General features: G+C 45.9%; 1 protein-coding gene across 3 annotated transcripts in view; it reads left to right on the forward strand.

The window, feature by feature from the left end:
- DNAJB6 (DnaJ heat shock protein family (Hsp40) member B6) overlaps positions 1 to 20920 on the forward strand; it is a 64136-nt gene that overhangs the window by 32584 nt on the left and 10632 nt on the right. The window lies entirely within an intron of this gene.

Raw genomic sequence — 20920 nt, forward strand, 5'->3', positions numbered from 1 at the left:
CCCCAGCATTTGAATAGGCTGGTGGTTGAACTGGGTGGATACATGGACTTGGTCAAAGTATACAATTGGACTGGCAGTTCCAGATGTAAAAAATCATCACCTCCTTACACTTGACTAAGCCTAATAGTCTCCACCTGTTTCAATATGTAGAACATTTTTTTTAATAACACCGTTCCTTATTCTTACGTCTAACTTCATTTTTACACAAAATGAATGCTCATTCTATGTTTACTGTAGATCCAATTTAGTTTCTTCCTATTATGTATTATATATTTAGACATTCTTCATTGTGCTGCTGAAATGAGTTTCTTTTCTCTCAAACACACTTACTAGACTGCTCTGAGAACTTCCATGTCATTCCTTACTAATAAGTAATATGCATGTATGTACAAAACCCACTCACTAGAAGTAATGGATCGTCAAAGGCAGCAAGTTTCCTTAAACTTCAGTTTTGGCCAAAATTGCACAAAAAATAACAGAAAGAAAATCTTAATTCTAGCAAATTTTAGGCATAACATGCGCAGTGGCCTGAGGTAGCTTTCAGAAACAGGTGCTGTTTGGTTAAAAGTACCATTTCTTCATACAGGAGGGATTAATTTTGAATGTTTAGGGACATCATCCAGTTTAAATTTAGCTTCCTCCAGTGGTTTGGAAAAACGAAGATGGAGTTTTTGAACCTGCAAAGTCACTTACTCTTTCATGCTCTGCCTCAAAGTTCATTGGTAGAACACAATAACTTTGTAATGCTTTTTCTTGGTGCGAGCTCTTTTTGGTCTCTTGTGCATGGCGGTAATTTGAATGCAGTACACTGTAACACGAGTTTCTCTTTAGATTGCATGGCACCTACCCCTGTCACTTGGCTTTGCTGAAGAAGTTTGGGATTTTGCCTTAGAATGCTTCACACTGCAAAATTGCTGAAGCTGTTGTAGTTCTCGGTGCTTACGATGCCTCCTCTGTTGGGAATTGCAGGTGGTGGTTTGTGGTGTAAGTGACAAAGCCGCTCTGCAGGGCGAGCGTACGTAGCATTTGTGAGATGTATACTGTATCAGCTTGCGATTAATTGACGGACAGAGTCTTAGAATACTGAAAACAAGATTGGAAAAGACTTAGAAAAACCACCCACTATCATCTCTACAGAAGCCCAAGGGTTTTCTATCTCTGTTGGTGGCTGTGTCCAGCTGTCCCGGTTGCTTGCCTCCTGGGCGTTGGCGTGAGCTCTCAGTTTGTCTTTTGGATTTAGCTGTGCTTTTGTGTTTCAGACCATCTCTGGGATGGTCCGGTGATAAAGAAAATTAGATTTTATTTTTTATTTTTGGGAATGTGAATTCTAGTCCTGAATTTGCTTCTGTTTGAAAAGTGAGCTTGTTTCCTACTTTGCCTTAGTGTAATCGGTGACTGTAACAGGATAGTGTTCACCTCCGGGAGGGCTGCGTTGCAAAATGAACGCTCCAGCTGAACGACGCTGATGGTCGGAGAACTTTTCAAAAGCACTCGATGCTACTGCAATACTTTAACTTAGTATTAGAATTCTTGTTAAGTTTTTCGTGAAGCTTTTCAAAAGCGCTTTTGGAAAACCTGTCTCTTTGGTCGTGGTTTTTGGATGTCATGGTATTTAGGCTTATTTTTAAGTCATGGTGTTCTCCCGAGGCAGTTGCGGTGCAGACATCAGTAATCTGCCATTCAGCGTTAACCCGGACTTTGAAACTTTACTTTTTTTAACCTAAGAAAAAGCAGTTTGTTTGCACTGTCTGCTCCCTCTGCTCTTGTTTACTTTGGGACTGAATTGTGACTACGGGCTTGTTTTATGAAGTACTCAACATGGACGGTTTGGGTTTTCTTGTTGTTATTGCTTGTCTTCAAGTGGTTGTCTTAAGTAAAAAGCCATTTATCTTCCACCCGAAATGCTGAAATGGTCCTTATGTTGCAATAGCGTTGGAACGAACCAAATCTACTTTGTTAGTGTTACAAACTGTACCTTTTGAATTCATCTTTATAGTGGGTTTAATGCCTGATCTGCTTTGGTTTTGGAAAAAATGCCTTGAGTTGGTTGTTGAGCGAAGTGGCACTACTGAAAAGTTCAAGCAGTGGATGGTTGGTTTATACTCTGCCACGTAGGTCCTGCTTTCACAGAACAGTAAGCCTCACTTTTTAGATGCTGCTGTCAGATTAAAAAAAAAAAAAAAACACCAGAAAATTAAAATGCTGTGACCATCTGAGCTGTAACGCTGAACCTATGCAAGCTGACTGCTGATTCAAACTCATTGAAACTTCTCTGAAAACTGTGTTCTGGCAGACTTAGCGCTGGGTTAGGTGTTATCTTGCTTCTAACAGCTGGTAGAAAGTTAATTGAAAACCCACATGAGTACTATATCCCCTCTCACGCTTACTGTGTCTCAAATACGTGCAGTAGTTGGGATGAGATAGTACCCAAATCGAAAGCCATGAAGTCTTGGGGCGAGGTAAATTGCACTGGTGGCCTAAGTGCTAATTACCTTCCAAATAAATGAAGCTAAAGAATTCCTGCCTGAGATGATGTCGGCTTTGAAGTGTAATGGCGAGGATTAAAGTATATTTAATTTAGAAAGTAAAAAAGTTTTATTGAAAGGATGCTATTAAGTGGAATTGTCTCTTTAGTTCTCTGGCTTTTTCAATAATGCTGGCTTTTGCAGCGTAGTGAGTTCATTTTGAAATCACTAAAAATAGATCATTTTTCAGCATGACTTAAAATTGACAATCAAGAAAATAGATTTTTAGAGGCTTACGGTAATAACTCTTAAAACTTTACTTTGCTCTATAACTTATCCTCTCTTTCAGCTATTCCTTTCAATGCAGCCAACTTCGAATGAGCTTCCTAAAAATAGAAAAAGCCCCACCCCCGTAGCTGCCAGTTTACCAGAGGTCGGAATAAAGCTGAATCCTTTCATACAACGGAATGTTAATTCTGAGAGAGATTAAATATTAACACTTTGTTTGTAAAGACTGCAGGAAGGATGCTAGCTTTTATGTGGTATAACAAACGACATGGTACGCTGAGGCGGCTTCAATTCCTCCTTTTATTGACTGGTGAAAATCAATTATGAAATCTCCCGCATTGTTTCTTATTTGCAAATTTATTTGAATGAGTTCCTAGTATGGGAGAGGAATCCAGCCTGGGTGACTGGTCGTAGAACTCCAATTGTGGAACACACATTCCTGATGGCCAGAAGGGAGAATTACTTTGGCGATGTCTGTAATGGAGTTGCTTGAAGCTGTTGCCAAAACAGCTAAAGATTCAAAGCAGCAGCTCTGGAGTAGGATTATTCTGTCTCGGGTGCAGTCACAAACTTGATTGAAGTGTGGTCCAGGAGGGGAGTGTACCTGGAAAAAAAAAATCGTAAGCTCGCAGAGGCTTTGACACATCTGGTAGAGAAGCTGGGCGGATCCAGCAGCCTTTCGGTCTCTCTCCAGAAATACAGGCCGTGTCTATGTTAATCTTTGTAACTGATATATAGGGTAAGATTAACTCCTTTATTTATCACACATTTGCATAACTGTCACCAGAGCCGCATCTGGCAAACTTTTTCCCTAGGCGTGTGGTGGCTGCCTTTTGCTCCGAGCAGCACAAAACCCAGTACAGAAACTAAATCCGAATTGGTCATTCTGTTGCAGTATTTGTTTTACTCAGCAACGGAGCGCTGCGTCTCGCCTCTGTGAAGGGGCGTGTTGCGTGGTATCAGTCTCTGTCATTCTTCTGCCGAAGGGAGCTAGACTACGGATGTTGTAAAATTGCATTGGACTTCTGTATGGAAGTATTTTTGGAGGAAAATGGAGAAAACTCACATGGCCAAGGCTCAGCCTTTAGTCGCATCTCTCTTGGCCAGGGTGGGAGGACTGAGCCTTTTGTCTTCAGAGGACTTTGGACAGGCTTTTTGTAGCAATACTGCCTCGCATCAGAAGGTACTTTATTACTTTGGTTTATTTGGACTTGCCCTGCTAAGTAGTCACTCGGACACCTCCCACAATTAGTCTGCTAATCTTGACGTATCCATTTCTTACTACTGGGTGTTTACGGGAAATACGGTCAGGTCTTTATCACCAAGTGTACAGCACTTCAATAACGAAAGGGCGTTATTCAGCTCATCCGTACGAAGTGGGCACTGGATGTTCAGGAGAGCAGTAGAGAGCTAGAAGTTCACTTTAAGCTGTTGTGGACGCATCTGGCGTTGCCTGCAAGCATGAGTAATGTTCTTCATGAACCTTCTGCCCTCAGTCTTTGACTGAGTTCCTGAATGAGTGCAAAGAGGTGTAAGATTTTTCTCTGGCGGCGTTCACGTGCTGAGTTAGGACAACCACCAAAATGCTTCTTCCATTAAATACCCCTAGTCCTTCTTCCATCTCTTCTGGGCTTGGATGTTTTAGCCCCAAGAAGAAAGGCTAATCTTAACATCCTTGATAGGCGCGATGCTGCTTCTCAATGTAACTTGCAGGGCATGAAACCAGTAAGGGAGAAGCAGGAAACCAACTTGGCCTGTTTTGTGCTGTTGACATAAGTTTCGAGGACTATTTTCCTCATTTGGCCTTTGCCTTCCTCATTGGGAAAACCTGATGAGGAGTTACTGCAGTGAATACAGAAGCGATGGGCATTTGCCCCTTCCCTGCCGGCCCCAGCTCCCTGCTGCTGCGGGGGCTGGTTTCCCTGCCAGCCCAGGCAGGGGAGGTGCTTCTGCAGCCTGAGGGTGGTGTGCCAAATTCCAGTTTGATTCTAAAAAAAATGTGTACGCCACTAAGATAAAACCGTGCATATTAAAGGTCGCCTTGTTTGGAAGAAGGGTATAAACATTTGTATAAAGCTAGACAAATTCAAATGGGAAGATAAACATACATTTTTAACACATGGGTGACTAACTGTTGGAAGAACCTGCCAAGAGAAGTATTTTCTCCAGCTTTCAGTGTCTTAGAAGACTAGATTTCTGAAAAATATGTTTTAGTGAGAAGTAAGTGTTCGGGCTCTAGAGAGAAGTAGCGGAAACCCGGGAGCCAGGGGCACAGATCGAGATGCCACGCGGGGCGTAGTGTTCCTTCAGGCCTTCCTTCATCGTCTGCGTCTTAGCCTCTTCCCTCCCTTTCCTCCTGTGTTAACGTTAACGCCCACGCCATGCTCTCTTCCCATGGTTTTGAGACTGGGGGGTGCTTCTGTGGTGAAGGAGTCTGGGGGATGGTTGGGGCTGCGTGCGGGGGCCTGGCAGGAGGCGCAGGTGGCCGGGAAGAGAGGAGACACCCCGTGCACGTAGGGCACACATGGTGTTGCCTGATGACTGTTGCCCTAAAGCATCCAGTTTGGGATGTGTAGGTGCCGAGAGTGGACTTCATGTGGGAGAAGACATTCTGGATCTATTAAGGTAAGTAGTTGCTTTATTGTAGTGGACAAATTGGGTGTTTAGTGACGAGGAGGAACCAGGGCGAGGGCCGTGATGACTGTCCCAGGGCGTTTGGTTTGGAATTTGCATTGCAGTGAGCCCTTGTAGATCTCCTGTCTTCTCACCCACAACAGACTGTAGAGCTTGAGAGAGCCTAATTTCAGCTCCTGAGATGAAGATTAGGAGTCTCCTGTTAATGAATGTAATGTTATGACAAAGATTCATTTGGCAGAATGAACTATTCATTTTCTTAAACGTGGGCAATGTTTTAATGATGTAAAGTTTTTATTTTTAGCGTGTGTTAAATCTTACGTGGACAGCAGTATGCTTGTTTTGAATTTTGAGTGACTATGATGAAAAAAGCTGGCTTTTTCTTAATTGGATCGTCTTTGGTAGTGTGCTAAATGCCTAAGACTGCAATACGTCAGAAAAATATTTCTACAGGGAACAGCCAGAGAAGCGTCTCCTACAGGGTTTATGCGCGTGAAAAAACTGTCTGTAGATGCTTACTTGGGCTTTGTGTATACCCAGAGCTGCATTTGTTAATCAAGTTTATTTCTAAGAGAAGCCTGAGGAAAGGCAAATTCCTGGAATTACAACTCTGCAGCGTTTGGGTCATATAACCATCAAACATAGCTTGGAACGAAACCAAAACGTAAGCTCTTGTATGGCCAAGTCCTGGTATCTCTAAGGTCCTTCCTAATTTTCTGCGGAAGGCACCCGTCTTGGAGCGTGCTGGAACCCCAGAACCAAGCCTTAGTTCTTCTACGGTCACATTAACTGTGTTTTGAGATCTAAATATTCAGCCCTCAAAATAGCTTTTGTGCAGTCTCCTTGCTGTACAAATAATAAAAACGAAGCGAAAGCAGCACGGCTTCACCAGCACAGACGCAGCTCTGGTGGCGAGGAATCTTGTGAAGGGAAAAGCAAACAAGCGTACGTGCCCCACTGCTCTGCCCTTTCCTGCCGTAGAAGAAGTCTGGCACAGAAATCTTCCTCTAGTTGGCAAAGTGCATAGCCAGTGTACACCATGTACGCGTTGACTCTTCGTTAGCAGAAAACCACTTCAAAACTCGCTATTTTTAAATGTATCGGAGCTGTAACTTGGCAAAGCAAAAGAATTATATCTTTTTTTTTAATCCGTATTTTCCAAGGAGCTTCAAAGTCTTTGAGTTGCATCCCAACTCAAAAGCGGATCCTATTTCAGAGTTAGGAAATGCCATTCTGTTCTCTTGTACAGCTCAAGTCCCCACTTACATCGCTGGAAGAGACATCCCCAGGTGTTCTTAGGCGAAACGCAGCAGTTTCGCTAGAGAACCAGGTAGAAAATGGCAAAGTAAACGATCATTTTGACCACTGTTAAGTAAAAAGAAAATTATGCATCCTTTACTATGCCTGTTCGTATTTTTGAGCTGTTATATTGATGCCAGCTGCTGCTATAGGGTGTATAAGCTGCAGTGTCGGTTGCAAGGAGGCTGTCTAAGTAATTACTAAAGTATTTCTGAAACATTGGTATTGACTAACTCTTGATCCACCTTGAAAGTACTAGCCCGAAAGAATTGGAAGATAGTCCTGTTTGAAAGGTTAAAAGAAAGTTGAGTAATTTGTCCTGAATCCTTCCCATAGCAGTTTTGTAGCCATTAATAATATCTTTATTGACAAATACAACTCTGTCGTGAAAAGTGTCATAGAACAGAAGGGGAATTTTCAAGTACTTTCTAATGCAATGAATAATTGAGAAGATGCTTCTTGTAATCACTCCTTAAAACAAGAAGCTCGACCCAGGGAAATAAAACATTTTTCTGAGAAGACGCAGGTGCTTAAGCCTCCCTGCTCTTCTTGATGAACAAAATCAAGAACAAAAAGATTAATTGATTACTTTTACGTGGTTTACACTCTTCCCTCTCCTCTAGCGCGTGCTCTGAGATCACGCGTGCGCTTTGCTCCTGAAATGTTTCTAGGAGGAGATGACTGCATCCCTGCTAGCCCTTTTCGTAGAATAAATCAGGAAGCGGAGTGCCTGCCTGTCTGCGGGCTGCTGTCTCGCAGGGGGTGTGCTCCTCGTCCTGGACAGAACAGTTTCCAACTGTGGAAAGCCTTTTCTTTTACGAGAGCTGTTAGAGGGGGGGATTTTGTTTTTCGCCTCCCCAGCTTCTCCTGAAACAAAAAGCCAACCCTTCCTTCACGTGGGACTCCAGATTCAGCTAATTGTCCTGTTTTCTGGGTGTGGCGGTAAAATTCCCCAAATTACCAGTGTCTCCGGTGTTGAGTATGGACCTGTAAGTGGCACAGAGCCAAGCCAGCAACTTGAAGTGCAGCTTTAATGTAGGTTTAGGTGATAATAATGTGGGTTTAGATGATATATTGCTACAGAGGTCAAAGCCTCTCTAGTTTCCTATTTTTGTGACAGTTCTGGCTAATCTTCCCTTAAAATGTAGACCCACTACATTTTCAGTGGAAATTGGGATAGAGATGGACACTCTGAGGTCCTAGCTGAACTGTCATCAATGTCCCATATGTTAGTGTTACACCAGAGTGGTTTTATTTATCAATTTGTCTTCTCAATAGAAGTTCAACGCTTTGTCGGCTTCTGCTAACAGATTCCACCTCCTGGAAGGTGAACTGGCTGCGTCGTCTGCCGTAATTTTGTCCCCAGGCCACTACTCAGTCTTGAGTAAGCAACTTTTTCTTCAGAAAAACAATTGTTAATTCGTTTATTGAGTGTTTTTAAAAATTCCTGTAAAAGGAGATTGTTTCTGCAGAGATGCCAGGCTGTATCCAATATTGGGAGTTCAGGCGAGGTCGGAATTTTAATTGGAAAGGGATGAAATATTCTCAAAGGTGCAAAGTCTGGGACTTTTGTGAGAGTCGCTGACTTGCTTGACAATAAACATAGTTGAGCGTCAGTCTTACCTGTTGCGCATCTGTTCTAGGTTTCCTTTCGATATCACAGTGCTGGCTGCAGGCCTGTCGCCTAAATGAAGTTTCACATCTTCAAACTTAGTAAAACTCTTGGCAGGTGTTTCTGAGAAGATTTTGAGTTTGCTGGTGTTGAAGAAGGAGGTGGATTAGCTTTGCTGGGTCCTGCACTTCGGGCTGCTAGTAGTGCAAATAGGTCGTTATAGTTAAACAGTGTGAAGCTCTGCAGCTTTGATGAAGTGTTTTTAAGGATTTTTCAAATATTTATGCCATGGTAGAACGAGTCCACTGAACGCCTTCATTGCCATTACAGAATTACAGGAGACGCGGGTATGTCCGAACACCAGGTGATTTTGAGCAGAAGCTCATTACGGCAACGCCAGGTGTTGAGTTGTTGTCCTGTTGTGCAGTTTTGGTGGGCGCATCCCTTCCATGGGCGCATCCACCTCTCCACCGAGAGCCGGTGGGCATTTGGGTGCTCTTTGCTCCCTTCTGGAATGTGGCGTGTTCCAATTTTTCTGCCTTTGTGGTAACTGTTAAATCCTGGTCCCTCCCTTTTTCGCCTTGGCCTCAGAGATTTGTGGTTGGAAACGGTTGTTGTTGTCCTTGGTGCTTCATCCCGTGGATCTCAGAGGTGTGTTTGAAGAGGAGAAGGTGGGATGGTGCCGCTGCAGCAGCATAGGGTGGGAACAGGCATCATTCCAGGCGTGGGCAGCTCTGGGTGGCCTTCCCAGGAGATGTGTGGCCGCGTTGAGTGCACCAAGCAGGTGTTAGTGTTGCTGTTCACACTCCCTTCCGTTTCCAAAACTCACCAAGTTCTCTTGGTAAAACATTCCTTGTTCCCACTGGATCTCTGCAGATGGAGCTTATAAAGTGACTGATGATACCGGTGCCAGGCACAAAAGAGAATTGGAAGTATTGGGTTTTTTGGATCGTAATCATGTTTCTGGTTTGGTGTTCGTTGTTTTTCAATTGAGAAAATTTTAATTTCTGTGCTCTCCATTTATTGCTTATTTTGGTCAGAACGTCAGTTTGATCAGCGTACACGGAGCAATTTCTGTTTGTGTGTATACGTACGTATGTATTTGTGTGTGCGCGTTTCTGTGTATGAACATTTAGGTATTGATAGGTCTTGGATTTGAAAAATTACTTGTTGTATTCCTAAACTGTGGTGGATTCTAAGGCACAGGCTGAAGAGCTTGACTATGAGTGGGGGAAAAAAAGATTGTTTGGCAGCTTTGAGAGTTCCCTGATGGATTGGAGATGCTGAACAACAAAAAGTGGTACAGCTTGGGAGGTATAGGTTCTTAATTAAATACAATGTTTAGTCACAATTAGTACTGAACATCAGCTTGAAATGCTATTTCTTGCAAATTCAGACTCCTGATGTCAGTATTTCTGAACAGAACACCAACTAACGGTGTAGTGCTCTCGTTGTCAGGAAGGAGTCAAAAATAGGGTTGGGTTTTGTGGTGAAGGTTCATAAAAACCCATTGAGCTGTCAGAAGAGGCCTCCTTTTACTCTGTCATTTACACGTGTCATTTTCAGGGTCAGTTAAAAGATGGTGGTCTTTGTCCATGGAGCTCTGTAAATCAGGGGTATGTGCCGGCTTTGGGAGCCGGGATTTGCTTGCCCTAGTCCTAGTAATGTAGGAACGGATGAGGAATGAGTGATGTGTTGTGGGGTACAACTGGAGGGGGCAGATACCTCTTTCTTTTTTGTACTTTATATGTGAAAGCCCGTGTGTCATGTTTAAGGCCCAGGGTAGAAGGGAGAATATTTTTCAAATGATTAAGCTGAGAAGATGAGAGCTTACAACCTGAGCACGGGCAATGCGATATAAAACGTGGAGCTTGCTCTTACTGTCTTCGTGTCTGTGAGATTTCAACAGCGCTAATAGCCATTTGATGAAAATATATACTTGGTGATTTTGTGCTTTTGCCAAATTACTATGGAAGTGTTGACAAAACAGCTGGGGAAGTCATTCATCACATATTTCTGAAGTCACTCATGAGATTCTTTTCTTTTTAAATTTAACAGCGTGACTTTTTGCTTTATATATGATTTTTTTTTTTCTCTTATGGTAATCTGGATTTGCTGTACATAAAGGTTTTGAAGACTGGTTTCAAGCTGATAATCAATGGAAAAATATGTAACAAAATGGTGTAATTTGCAAACTAGGACTTGCTCAGAACTGCTCTGGAGATGCTCCTTTTTGTGAGGCCACGTGGAAATATAAGACGGTATCTTGATCCTGTAACTTGTTGGTTTTTAAGCATTATAAAGATCTGTTCATTGTGAAAGTAGTAGAGCACTTTTCCTCCGCTTGCTCTCTGAAGAGTTTTCTAATTAGAGGCCAGTTTTGATGGACCTGGTAGTGGTGACCCCTAGGAGGGCTGAAGGCAAGAAGCAGTTTTGTCCTTCCGGGCAGCAAAGGGGTGGTTTCCTCTGGCACTGGGAGATGCTGGAGCAGGAGAGGTGGGAAGGTCGCGGGGCTCTGCTGGGCACAAGGAGAGAGGAGATGCCGGTGGAAGGCGCCTCGTGTCTGGGTACGTGATGGAGGACCTGGCCGGGCTGCATGTAGTTGTGTCATGGGTTTTTTGGTTTATTTTCCTGTTTTCCTTTAGTAGTGAGTATTAATTTGCATGTAAGGGCCGGTTCTGTTGGGGTTTTTTTGGGTTTGTTTTTTTTTTGTTTTGTTTTTTTCTCAATAAGATTTTGTTTTGCGGTTCAACATCCAATTTCAAAGTGAAACATGAGCTGTGAGGCTTCCTCATGGTAGAGATGAAACCTGCAGGGATTTTGGCTTGAGGGTGAAATACAGGTGAGATGAAAATATTGAACCCAATCAAGTATTTTGCTGTTGGTGATACCAGTTCTGGAGGAAGAGGGGCTCTGTAAGAGAGGGAGACGGTTACAGTGATCTGTAATCCCCCGTCTTGCCTTCTCATTGCACAGGGAGAGTGTTGGGGAGAGAACCCCCAAGAGTAGGAGCCCTGGTGCAACTCTTTAGGGGGGTCTGGCAGCAGCATTGCAATATAGCGGTGTACAACGTGACTTGGAGGAAACCATGGTAGAGATCTGACATGACCCCAAAAAGTGGAGAAAGCGTCATCTCTTAAGCAATTTCAATTGCTGTTTAAAAAATCAGGTCCATTTGTTCAAACTCTGAGCTTGAAATCTTGCTAATTTGTATTTATATATGTCAAGCTGCGAAGCTCATTCCACGTTCTTTGCTTCCTTTCAAAATTCATGCAGAAAGGAATAAAAGACCCCTGTGTGATAAAGTCTTTTAAAATTAATAAAATTCACTTTGAGTAGCAGCATGCAAATGGGGTCATCTCGCTGCTTGCTGGAAACGCGGGGATTCGTGTTACCTCCTGCCATTTGCATTTCCCACATCCCAAATCTTTTAAGATGAGAGCAGTTGGCGTAATCCATACGGATGCCCTGGCGTGCTTCGACAGAAGCAAAATAACTGCAAAACCCTGGATGTGCTCAGCCTGCACTTCTCTCTGGCCTCAAATTTAGCGTAGGGTCATTTGTTGGGCTTTAAGAGATCACAGAATCATAGAATCAGAATTGCCTGGGTTGGAAGGGACCTTTGAGATCATCGAGTCCAACCATCAACCTAACTCTGGCAAAAACCATCACTAAACCATATCTCTAGGCACTGTGTCTACCCGTCTTTTAAATACCTCCTGGGATGGTGCCTTGACCACTTCCCTGGGCAGCCTGTTCCAACGCTTAATAACCCTTTCAGTGTCAAAATTTTTCCTAATATCTAATCTAAACCTCCCCTGGAGCAACTTGAGGCCGTTTCCTCTTGTCCTGTCTCCTGTTCCCTGGGAGAAGAGACCGACCCCCACCTCCCTACAGCCTCCTGTCAGGTAGCTGTAGAGAGCGAGAAGGTCTCCCCTCAGCCTCCTTCTCCAGGCTGAACAACCCCAGCTCCCTCAGCTTGTTCTCCAGACCCCTCACCAGCTTCACTGCCCTCCTCTGGACACGCTCCAGCACCTTCCGATGAGTAAGTTTTGGCAGCGAGGAGGTAAATCCAGGCTCTCTCAGCAGCTCCCTTGTCTATACGTCAGGCTGCAGAGCTTGGTGCCACGCGGTGCGGTCAAACAAACAGGAGTGGCTTTAGCCATCGATCCCCGTTAGCCGCTGAGGGGAACAGCACGATGACCTCTCCTTTCAAAGCACCCGTTTGCAGCGCCGCTGCAGTGTTGGCGTGTGGTGTACGCTCATTTAATTTTCCCAGTTTGTTGCAGATGTGGGGTATCTTCGTGGCGAAATGTCGTCGTCTCGAGTAGCTCGATGTGCTGGGAATGTGGGATTCGTGTTGGTACACGCCGGGCTGAATACAGGATCTAACGGGGTTCTCGGGCGTGTGCGGGGGTGGCAGGTAAAATCCAGATGGCTAAACAATAAAAAAGAAGAAAATCAAAAGGCTGAGGTTTCTAAAGGAGCTGCCATGGCCAGGGGGAGGGTGAGCGGACCCGGCGTGGGGCTTTCCCTGCCCTGCGCCACAGGGGTACAGGCTGGGTAGGAACAGCGGGAGCTGGCACCGGAGCAGCTGGATACGAGGGCAAAAATAAAAGGAGCAAGTGCCAGCTTTTAAAGCCAGAAGGGCAGAGGAGTGCTATGCGCGTTGAGCAGAAAGGATTGAGCCCTGCCCTTTCCCGGCTGCTGGACGTGCTGCAGCCATGTCTCTCCCGGGACCGAAATAGCGCTGCGAGAGTCACTCCATCAGTCTCGGTCCTTTTTCCCAAATCCCACCCTTTTTTTTTTTTTGTTTTTTTTTTTTTGTTCCCCATCACTTCCCAGGATTTCACCACCACCTCCCCTGCTGCCTCCCGCCGCTTGCGGACTCGTTTTCCCCCTCGCAGGAAAAGCCCGGCTCCCACGGCAGAGGCGACGGCAGTGCTATGGCAGTGCTGGTCCTGCCCTGGGGAAGCCCGGCCCAAATCCCCCCAGATACAAACTTAACACGAGGTTTTGAGTCGGAGCAGGGAGACGTAATGCACAACTGAGCGCGGCGCCGTCGGTGAGGGCAGAGCTGCGCAGCGGGCGAGGTGGGGAGAGGATGAGGAGGGACACGGGAGCAGATTTCTGCAGAGGATGTGGACTGAGAGCTGAGGACATCCTTAATTTCTAACCGGCCGAGCACCCCGGGCATCACTTTGGCTAAATATCTCCGCATTTTGCAGGAGGGGTGTCTCAAACTTCAGTTCGCTGCACCAGAGGAAACCCTGAATCTCCTCGTGCTCTCCTTAGCACTGAGGAACGCGCAATTGCTCCGCAAGGAAAATGATGGCCTGTAACTGCTCGAAGCCACTGATTTGTGTGAGACAACTCAAAACGTCACCCTTCTTCCTCTGCTTTAGCTGATAAAATAGAATGTTGAAAAACCCCTCCCTTTAGGGTTTGCAAAAGCTCTGCCCTTAGCAGCGGTGGTGCAGATGGGGCAGCTGCTCCGGCATTCCCCGGATAGTTTCTGAGTGATTTCAGGCTCTTTCGACTTTCGAGACTAGTTGCATATTTTTATCAGTAGATTTTAAAATGGCTGCTTTTTCTCATAAGCATCACATCAAATAGCAAGAGATATTTTTTTTCTTTTAAAGGCTGTCACTGTCAAACTCTGACAGTGACATTTTCCAAAGAGGGCCTGATGCAAATTTTAGTTCCTGCCACGTCTGACAAACTGGAGAGAGCACAGCCCGAAAGGGGGTTTTATAACTCCTGCTGTTACGTGTCGCAGAGTTAGTGTTTCCTGGCATTTAGAAACAAGTTTAAGAACGATTAATCAGAAGAACTTGCTCAACATAGCCTCCAGTAATGGTGAGGGAGTATTTTCGTGGCTGAGCGTGTTGCCTACGATTTCAGGAGCAGAGGGGGGTGTGTGCACATGTGATTTAGTAAAGTACCCTGGGCTTGGTATCTTATGAGCATGGTATCTTATCCCTCACACCCAACAGAAATTAAAAGAAACTGTGATGATTTGGCAACTTTCTGAAAACAACTTTCAAGTTTGGTCCCCCAAATGAGACCACTTCTCTGTTTTAGTAGAGTTACTTGATCTCCTGCTGCTTTCTCTGTGCCATAACATATTCGATATGGAGCATTTAAGAGAAGGAACAAAAGAACCAGTTAATCTCCAGGGTAATGCGGGCCCGTAGACAGGTAATTTCCATTAAGTAAGTTCTTGGTTACAACATGCTCCTCTAAAGTATGAGATTTCCCAGCAAATGTCGGGCTTGAGTCTCAGAAGAATGTTGGTATCTTCTGCTAAGTTAAATATTAATACTGGAGCTGCTGTAACAGGGGGAAAGTTTATCAGTACAAAAATCTTATCAACAGATTACAAAGATCGTAGTGCTGTCGGGTTCAGGTAAGTGTATTTAAATGGAGATTTTTGTTTTCTTTCTCTTTGGGTTGCTCCTTCCGCGGCAGCTCAGCTCTCGCCGGCAGCCGCGGATGCAGTTGAGTCATCAGAAACTCCAGTGCCCTCCGTAGGCGCAGGGTAAATTCCAAATCCTTGTAATAGCGGGGGGAAAAAAGTCAAGCAAAGCTGTTTTATTTCTCACTCTTGTTTTGTTGTCAGTCAGCATCAGCTCAGACTAAGATCAGACTTCCACCTGAGTCCTCTCTAGAAGCAGCAGTACGGTGTCCTGCTCTGAGCTTTGGAAAATACACCGCCTCTTAACTTTAAAGTCTTAAGGTATTAGAAAGACACTTTGCTGGCCATCATTCAAGAAAGATTTGAATGGAGGGAGTTTCTGGCAAGCCGTCCTTGCACAACCAGCTCTCTGGGAGCTTTAGCTTGGAGCCGTCTTGTGTCATTAGATGAAGCCAGGTGTCCCTCACCAGTTGCATCTCCTCCTGATGCTGGTTACAGGAAGGGCTGCGTGTTGTTCGCGGCCTCGGGGAGGTCTTCCTCTGGATTGAGCAAACTGGTGCGCCTACTTCGTATTTCTTAATACAAGGGAAAATCCTGATTATATATATATTTATTTTTTGGGGGGTCAGGTGTGTAAGATAATAGGATGCACGCGGTAGGGCTGCCATGCGGGAACCACGAAGGCTCGGCTTCCTCTTGCGCGGGGAGTGACATGGTAAATGTAAATAAGTGGTTCAATATCCTCAGGATGTTTACCCCGGTTTGTTCGACATGTTTCTGTTAATTACTGCCTTGCCGTTAATTACTGCTGATTCCTGGTTGGATTTCAGTTCAGTTCTAGGAGGTACATGGATGCTACTTAAATGTAACACAAAATAATAATGCTAGCTCCTGTGGGGCTGATCTTTTGAGAAGTGCTCCGTGACTTATCCCATCCCACCTCACCTGGAATATCCTCTGCTGGGGTGTTTTTATTCCTGTGCGTTATCTCCATTTTCCAGGAGCACACATGGACCCCTTTGGTGTCGCTGGTGGCTCCTCCGAAGCGCCCACCTCATCCAACAATTGTACTCAGGTCCTGCCTTAGACTTATAAAATCGATGTGTTACTGAATAAAGAGTTTGCAGTGACTTTTCTGATAACGTTGCCCCTCACGATAGGCAATATTGCCCTCTACTGGTTAATTACACGTTAAAGGATCCATATTTTCCCCTTTCACGCAGCAGCACTTTGCCGTGAGAAATTATTTTTCAGCCCTTCCTGCTTGGAGCAAAAGGCGGGTTTTGGTCCTGATGCAGTTTTTGAGGATGCTACAGCTCGTGTTTGGTTTCTTTTTCCCCCGCAGCTGCTTTTCATTTGGGAGGCCCCGGCACACCCCGACACCAAACTTTAATTATTGTTTTTAAATGTTAGTAGTAATGCTGAATCCCTTATTTTTAGAATTAACCCTAAGAAATGTAACTTCCCCAAGCTGGTTTTGCAAGTGAAATAACTGCAAGGTTTTTAATTATTGTTTGCGGTAGTAGAATAAGACCTTTTGCTTAATGCCGTAATCCGGACGCCGACTCCAGCAGCCCCCGACAATTGCCCCCTTCCCTGCCCCGGCTGGGGCGGCTGCACGGTGAGCTGGATCCAGGCACTGACCTGGGTTAAAAATAAGCTCGCAAAAAGCGTTATTTTTAACCTGGGTCAGTCCCCTGCTCGGGTTCACGGCGCAGCTGCCCGGGCTCTCACAAGAGTGTGCTGGCTCGGAGGCGCAGAGATGGCGAGAAGGAGCCATGGAGGGAACCGAGGGCCGTTTAAAGCCAGAGCACCCTGAAAGTTGCTTCTCAAGTAGGTGTTCCGGCTCTGAATTCGGCTACAGACCCCTCCTCCATACCAGCTGTCTTCCTAAAAGCCTTTTCCAGGACAAACATCACCGCTTGACAAAGCTCCAGTGATGTTTAAGCACTTTTTGGTGGTGATGCCCTGTGTGGCTGACCTTTCCCAGGGTAAATTTTTTCCAGTTTCGTTTTTGGAACCGGTACAGCTGGCTTTATTCAGAGTCTGGCTTGAATCTTTAGGTATGTAGGACAAGAGAAAATAGTAGGTGCACATTACACTTCTGTTTTGCTTTGCAAGGTGTGCTAAAGATCAATGATCAGAGGAAGGATCTGGTGGCTCGTACCGAGCGCAGCGCTGTTGTCCATCCAGTGTTTGAGTCACAGCCGATGGGATGTTAATGGCGTTTAACTAATCCGAGGTGCCATCCTGCTCTCCTGCAACTCGTGAAGGGGAAGAAGTGTGGAGAATTTTTTGGCATCTATTTGTTGAACTAAACCTTGTCTTTACTCTGGGGGAGATGGAAAACTGAATGACTCTGTCGGGTGATCGAGATGGATTTAATCCTTTCACTACTTAAAGGGGGCTTATAAGATGGAAACAGACTTTTTAGCAGGGACTGCAGAAATAGGACAAGGGATAATGGTTTTAAACTAAAAGAGGATAGATTCAGACTAGATACAAGGAAGAAATTTTTTACAATGAGGGTGGTGAGACACTGGCCCAGGTTGCCCAGAGAGGTGGTGGAGGCCCCATCCCTGGAAACACTCAAGGCCAGGCTGGATGGGGCTCTGAGCAACCTGATCTAGTTAGAGATGTCCCTGCTCACTGCAGGGGTTTGGACTAGATGACCTTTAAAGGACCCTTCCAACCCAAACCATTCTATAATTCTATGATTTAGATGCAAAATGTGCTGCCTGTATAGTGGCGGGGAGCTGCTCTGCACCCCCCCAGGGCTCCACTGTGGGGCGAAGGGGTCAGGTATAGGCGACCCAGAAATAGGAAGCACAAATTATTCTTCTGGAGGAAAACCAGGTAACCTTGTAGTCTAATCAAAGTTAATAAAGTATTTGCCTTCAGTTGCCATTGTATTCTGCTGTGGGGCGTGTGGATGCAGTTCCTCTGGTGTGCCGATGCTTTCACGGAGACCCCAAACAGCGGAATAATGTCAACGGCAGCTTAAGAGGGAATTTTCTTCCACTGTAACACAGGTCAGCTCAGCTTAGCAGAAGCGCTCATTACAAATCCTTGATGACAGCCTGTTAGGGAGCTTATGAGGAAAGGTTTAGCGCAAACTTCCGAAGGGACACCGGTTCCCTGAGTCCGATACTGAGGAGTTGTGCTCGAGGCTTTAGCAGAGATTGCCACCTCTTTTGGGGTCAGCGGCGGGTCTGAACAAGTTTGCGAACAGCCCCTTCACCACTTCTTCTCAGCGGGTGGTCTCGAAGCGTTTCACGCCGATTCCCACCCTCAGCCACATGCCCTTTCCGTGCGCTTCAGCCGGATAAACTCCGAGCAGGAGCAGCCCAGTCCTGCGTCTCAGCTTGATGCTGGCCGGGCAGGCAGCACCAAGCACAGCCAGGGCTCTCCTGGGTTCCTTGGGCTGGTGCAGCACATTCGGCCACGGTGATGGTGCAGTGCAAGGTCCAGCTTCGGGGATTAGTTTTGGATCATTTTTGAAGGAAATAGAAATTAATATACATTGCAAGAATTGTCTGTTTGTGGCGGGTTTTCTATTGGTGCATCATCTTTCAGGGAGCAATTGAACCATGAACCCCCCTGGAGGAGGGTGTGTGGATCTGAGGGGACAGTCCTTGCTCTGGGCTGTTGGCAGAAGGGCTGCAGAAGACACAGCAGGCAAAACCTTGGAGAGGCATATTGTGACTTTTCACAGACAAAAAGTGGCATAGCTGTGAGGACTTGCCCCAGAACTCACAGGAGCAGTGTAACAGGCAGGTACCATCATTTTCCAGAGTCGGAGCCGTGCTGAAGGCTAAAACCTGCCCTGGAGAGCAGCTCTTGTGGGATTTGATAAAGCAGGACAAGCTCTTCTGCCTCTTCTCTAGACTGCAGCTGATTTAATTGTAAAGTTTGCAGTATGGAATGTCTTCCAAGTTTTTACATTTTATTTTGAGTAGGACTCAAGCTGCGGGTGCTCGCTGGCAAATCTTTCTGCGCCTTCATTAGGTGCTCGGCGTGGTGGGGCTGGTGGCAGAGCTCAGCTCCCAGAGCCAGGGAGCTCTGCGGGAGCATCACTGCAAGCAGAGGATGGAGGAGGTGTCTGGGGACAAGGGGACCAGCAATGTGCCCTTGTGGCCAAGAAGGCCAATGGCATCCTGGGGTGCATCAAGAAGAGTGTGGCCAGCAGGTGGAGGGAGGTCATCCTCACCCTCTACTCTGCCTTGGTGAGGCTGCACCTGGAGTGCTGTGTCCAGTTCTGGGCTCCCCGGCTCAAGAAGGACAGGGAACCGCTGGAGAGGGTGCAGCAAAGGGCTACCAAGATGATTAGGGGACTGGAACACCTCTCTTATGAAGAAAGGCTGAGGGACTTGGGTTTCTTCAGTCTGGAAAAAAGACGGCTGAGGGGGGATCTTATCAACACTTATAAATACTGAAAGGGTGGGTGTCAGGAGGATGGGGCCAGGCTCTTTTCAGTGGTGCCCGGGGACAGGACAAGAGGCAATGGGCACAAACTTGAACATAGGAGGTTCCACCTAAACATGAGGAGGAACTTCTTTACCCTGAGGGTGGCAGAGCCCTGGCACAGGCTGCCCAGAGAGGTGGTGGAGTCTCCGTCTCCGGAGACATTCCAAACCCGCCTGGACGCGTTCCTGTGCAACCTGCTCTGGGTGACCCTGCTCTGGCAGGGGGTTGGATCAGAGGATCTCCAGAGGTCCCTTCCAACCCTACCATTCTGTGATTCTGTGACCAACATGCAACAATGCTGCAGGCACGTCACCAGGGAGGAGCAAGATTATTTTGAATTCTTCCAGTGGTCAGCTGTGCCTTTCACACCAGGTGAATTGGACTAAAGGTGTCGAGATGGATCTCTAGCGTAGTGAGGAGTAATTTATTGGGGTGTGTGGAGAGCATCTGGTCTAATACTTAACTGCGCTAAGTGTTAGTGTGTCCGATTGGGGCGTCTCTGCGATGCACACAGACAGAGCTTCGAGAATGGCCTCAGCATATTTCTCAGTCCTGCATCTGTTTGCCAATATAAATTTTAAACATGCGCGACTTTGCACATCAAAAAGAAAGCAATGCAGTTTGTGTTTCCATGGGAGGGATCGCCTATTTCTGGTGCACTGTAATTTGTTAGGAAGTAAACTCTCTTGACTGTTCTTTGGATGTTTCCTATGTTGTTTTTTTTTTTTTTTTTCACTCCTGGCATTTCATGCTTCATCGTCACAGCCCTGGTATGACGGGACTGATACATACTTCAGTGTTGTTGGTAGGGCTTGTAAAAATCCTGTAGCCTCTTATGGGAAATGCCGGCAATTCTGCATCTGGTGTTTTCTGAGCTTTTCCCAGTGCCTCTCGTAGCGGAAGCGCAGGGAAAACAGCCGTCCTTGGTGTTCTCATCACTTGTGTGTTCGTCTTGTTTGCTTGTGCTTTCAGAAGGGCAGGAGGCTCCAGGGTAAGAAGGCGTGAGTGTTGGGGGAGGGGGGGGAATGGGTGTCCAACAACCTGGGAAAACGGGTCCCCTGCGTAATATCCGCACACAGAAGGTGCTCAGACGCACGGCGGGGAGATGTGAGGCACTCCGCGGAGTCCTCTTCTCCTGCGAGGCCTCGGGTGCCGCACTGCACTGTGAAACGACTTTTTAAACATGCCTTGCCTCCTTTTCCTCGTGCCCTCAGAAGCATCTCCCCGCGTACGATTACAAGGTAAAGACAACGCAGCCTGTTTTGTTTGACAGTGTCGGTGGTTTGGTGCACACGACGAACCGGGTATTACTGCTCTTGTTCCTTACTGCATACGTGGTGCTTTTTTCCATCTTCAAAGCATTTTCCAGCCATGAACTAAGAGCGCAGGCATTAGCTGAGAGCACACACCCCTCCCGAAGCAGCTGATGCTGGGCACATCCCGGGAAAAACTTCCAGAATGTGACACACCACTTTTGATGCAAATAAAATGACGCCGTATTTCATCAGCTCTATTAAAAGTACTTAAGTAATTGAATTAATGAAACTTTAAAAAGCCTTTAAGAGACACACCTTTCTCCTCACTTTTTTTTTTTCTTATTTTCCCCGTTGAATGTCTTTGGTTGGCTTTTTTATTTGTCTTACTGCTTGCCTTTCAATGTGTGGTTTTACTGGTGTTTTTCTGTGTTACGGTAGCCGATTTCTCTACTTTGCAGCGTTGGTACTGTTACAGTTTCTG

The sequence above is a fragment of the Chroicocephalus ridibundus genome, chromosome 2, assembly GCF_963924245.1.
Source record: "Chroicocephalus ridibundus chromosome 2, bChrRid1.1, whole genome shotgun sequence".
NCBI classification, from domain to species: Eukaryota; Metazoa; Chordata; class Aves; order Charadriiformes; family Laridae; genus Chroicocephalus; species Chroicocephalus ridibundus.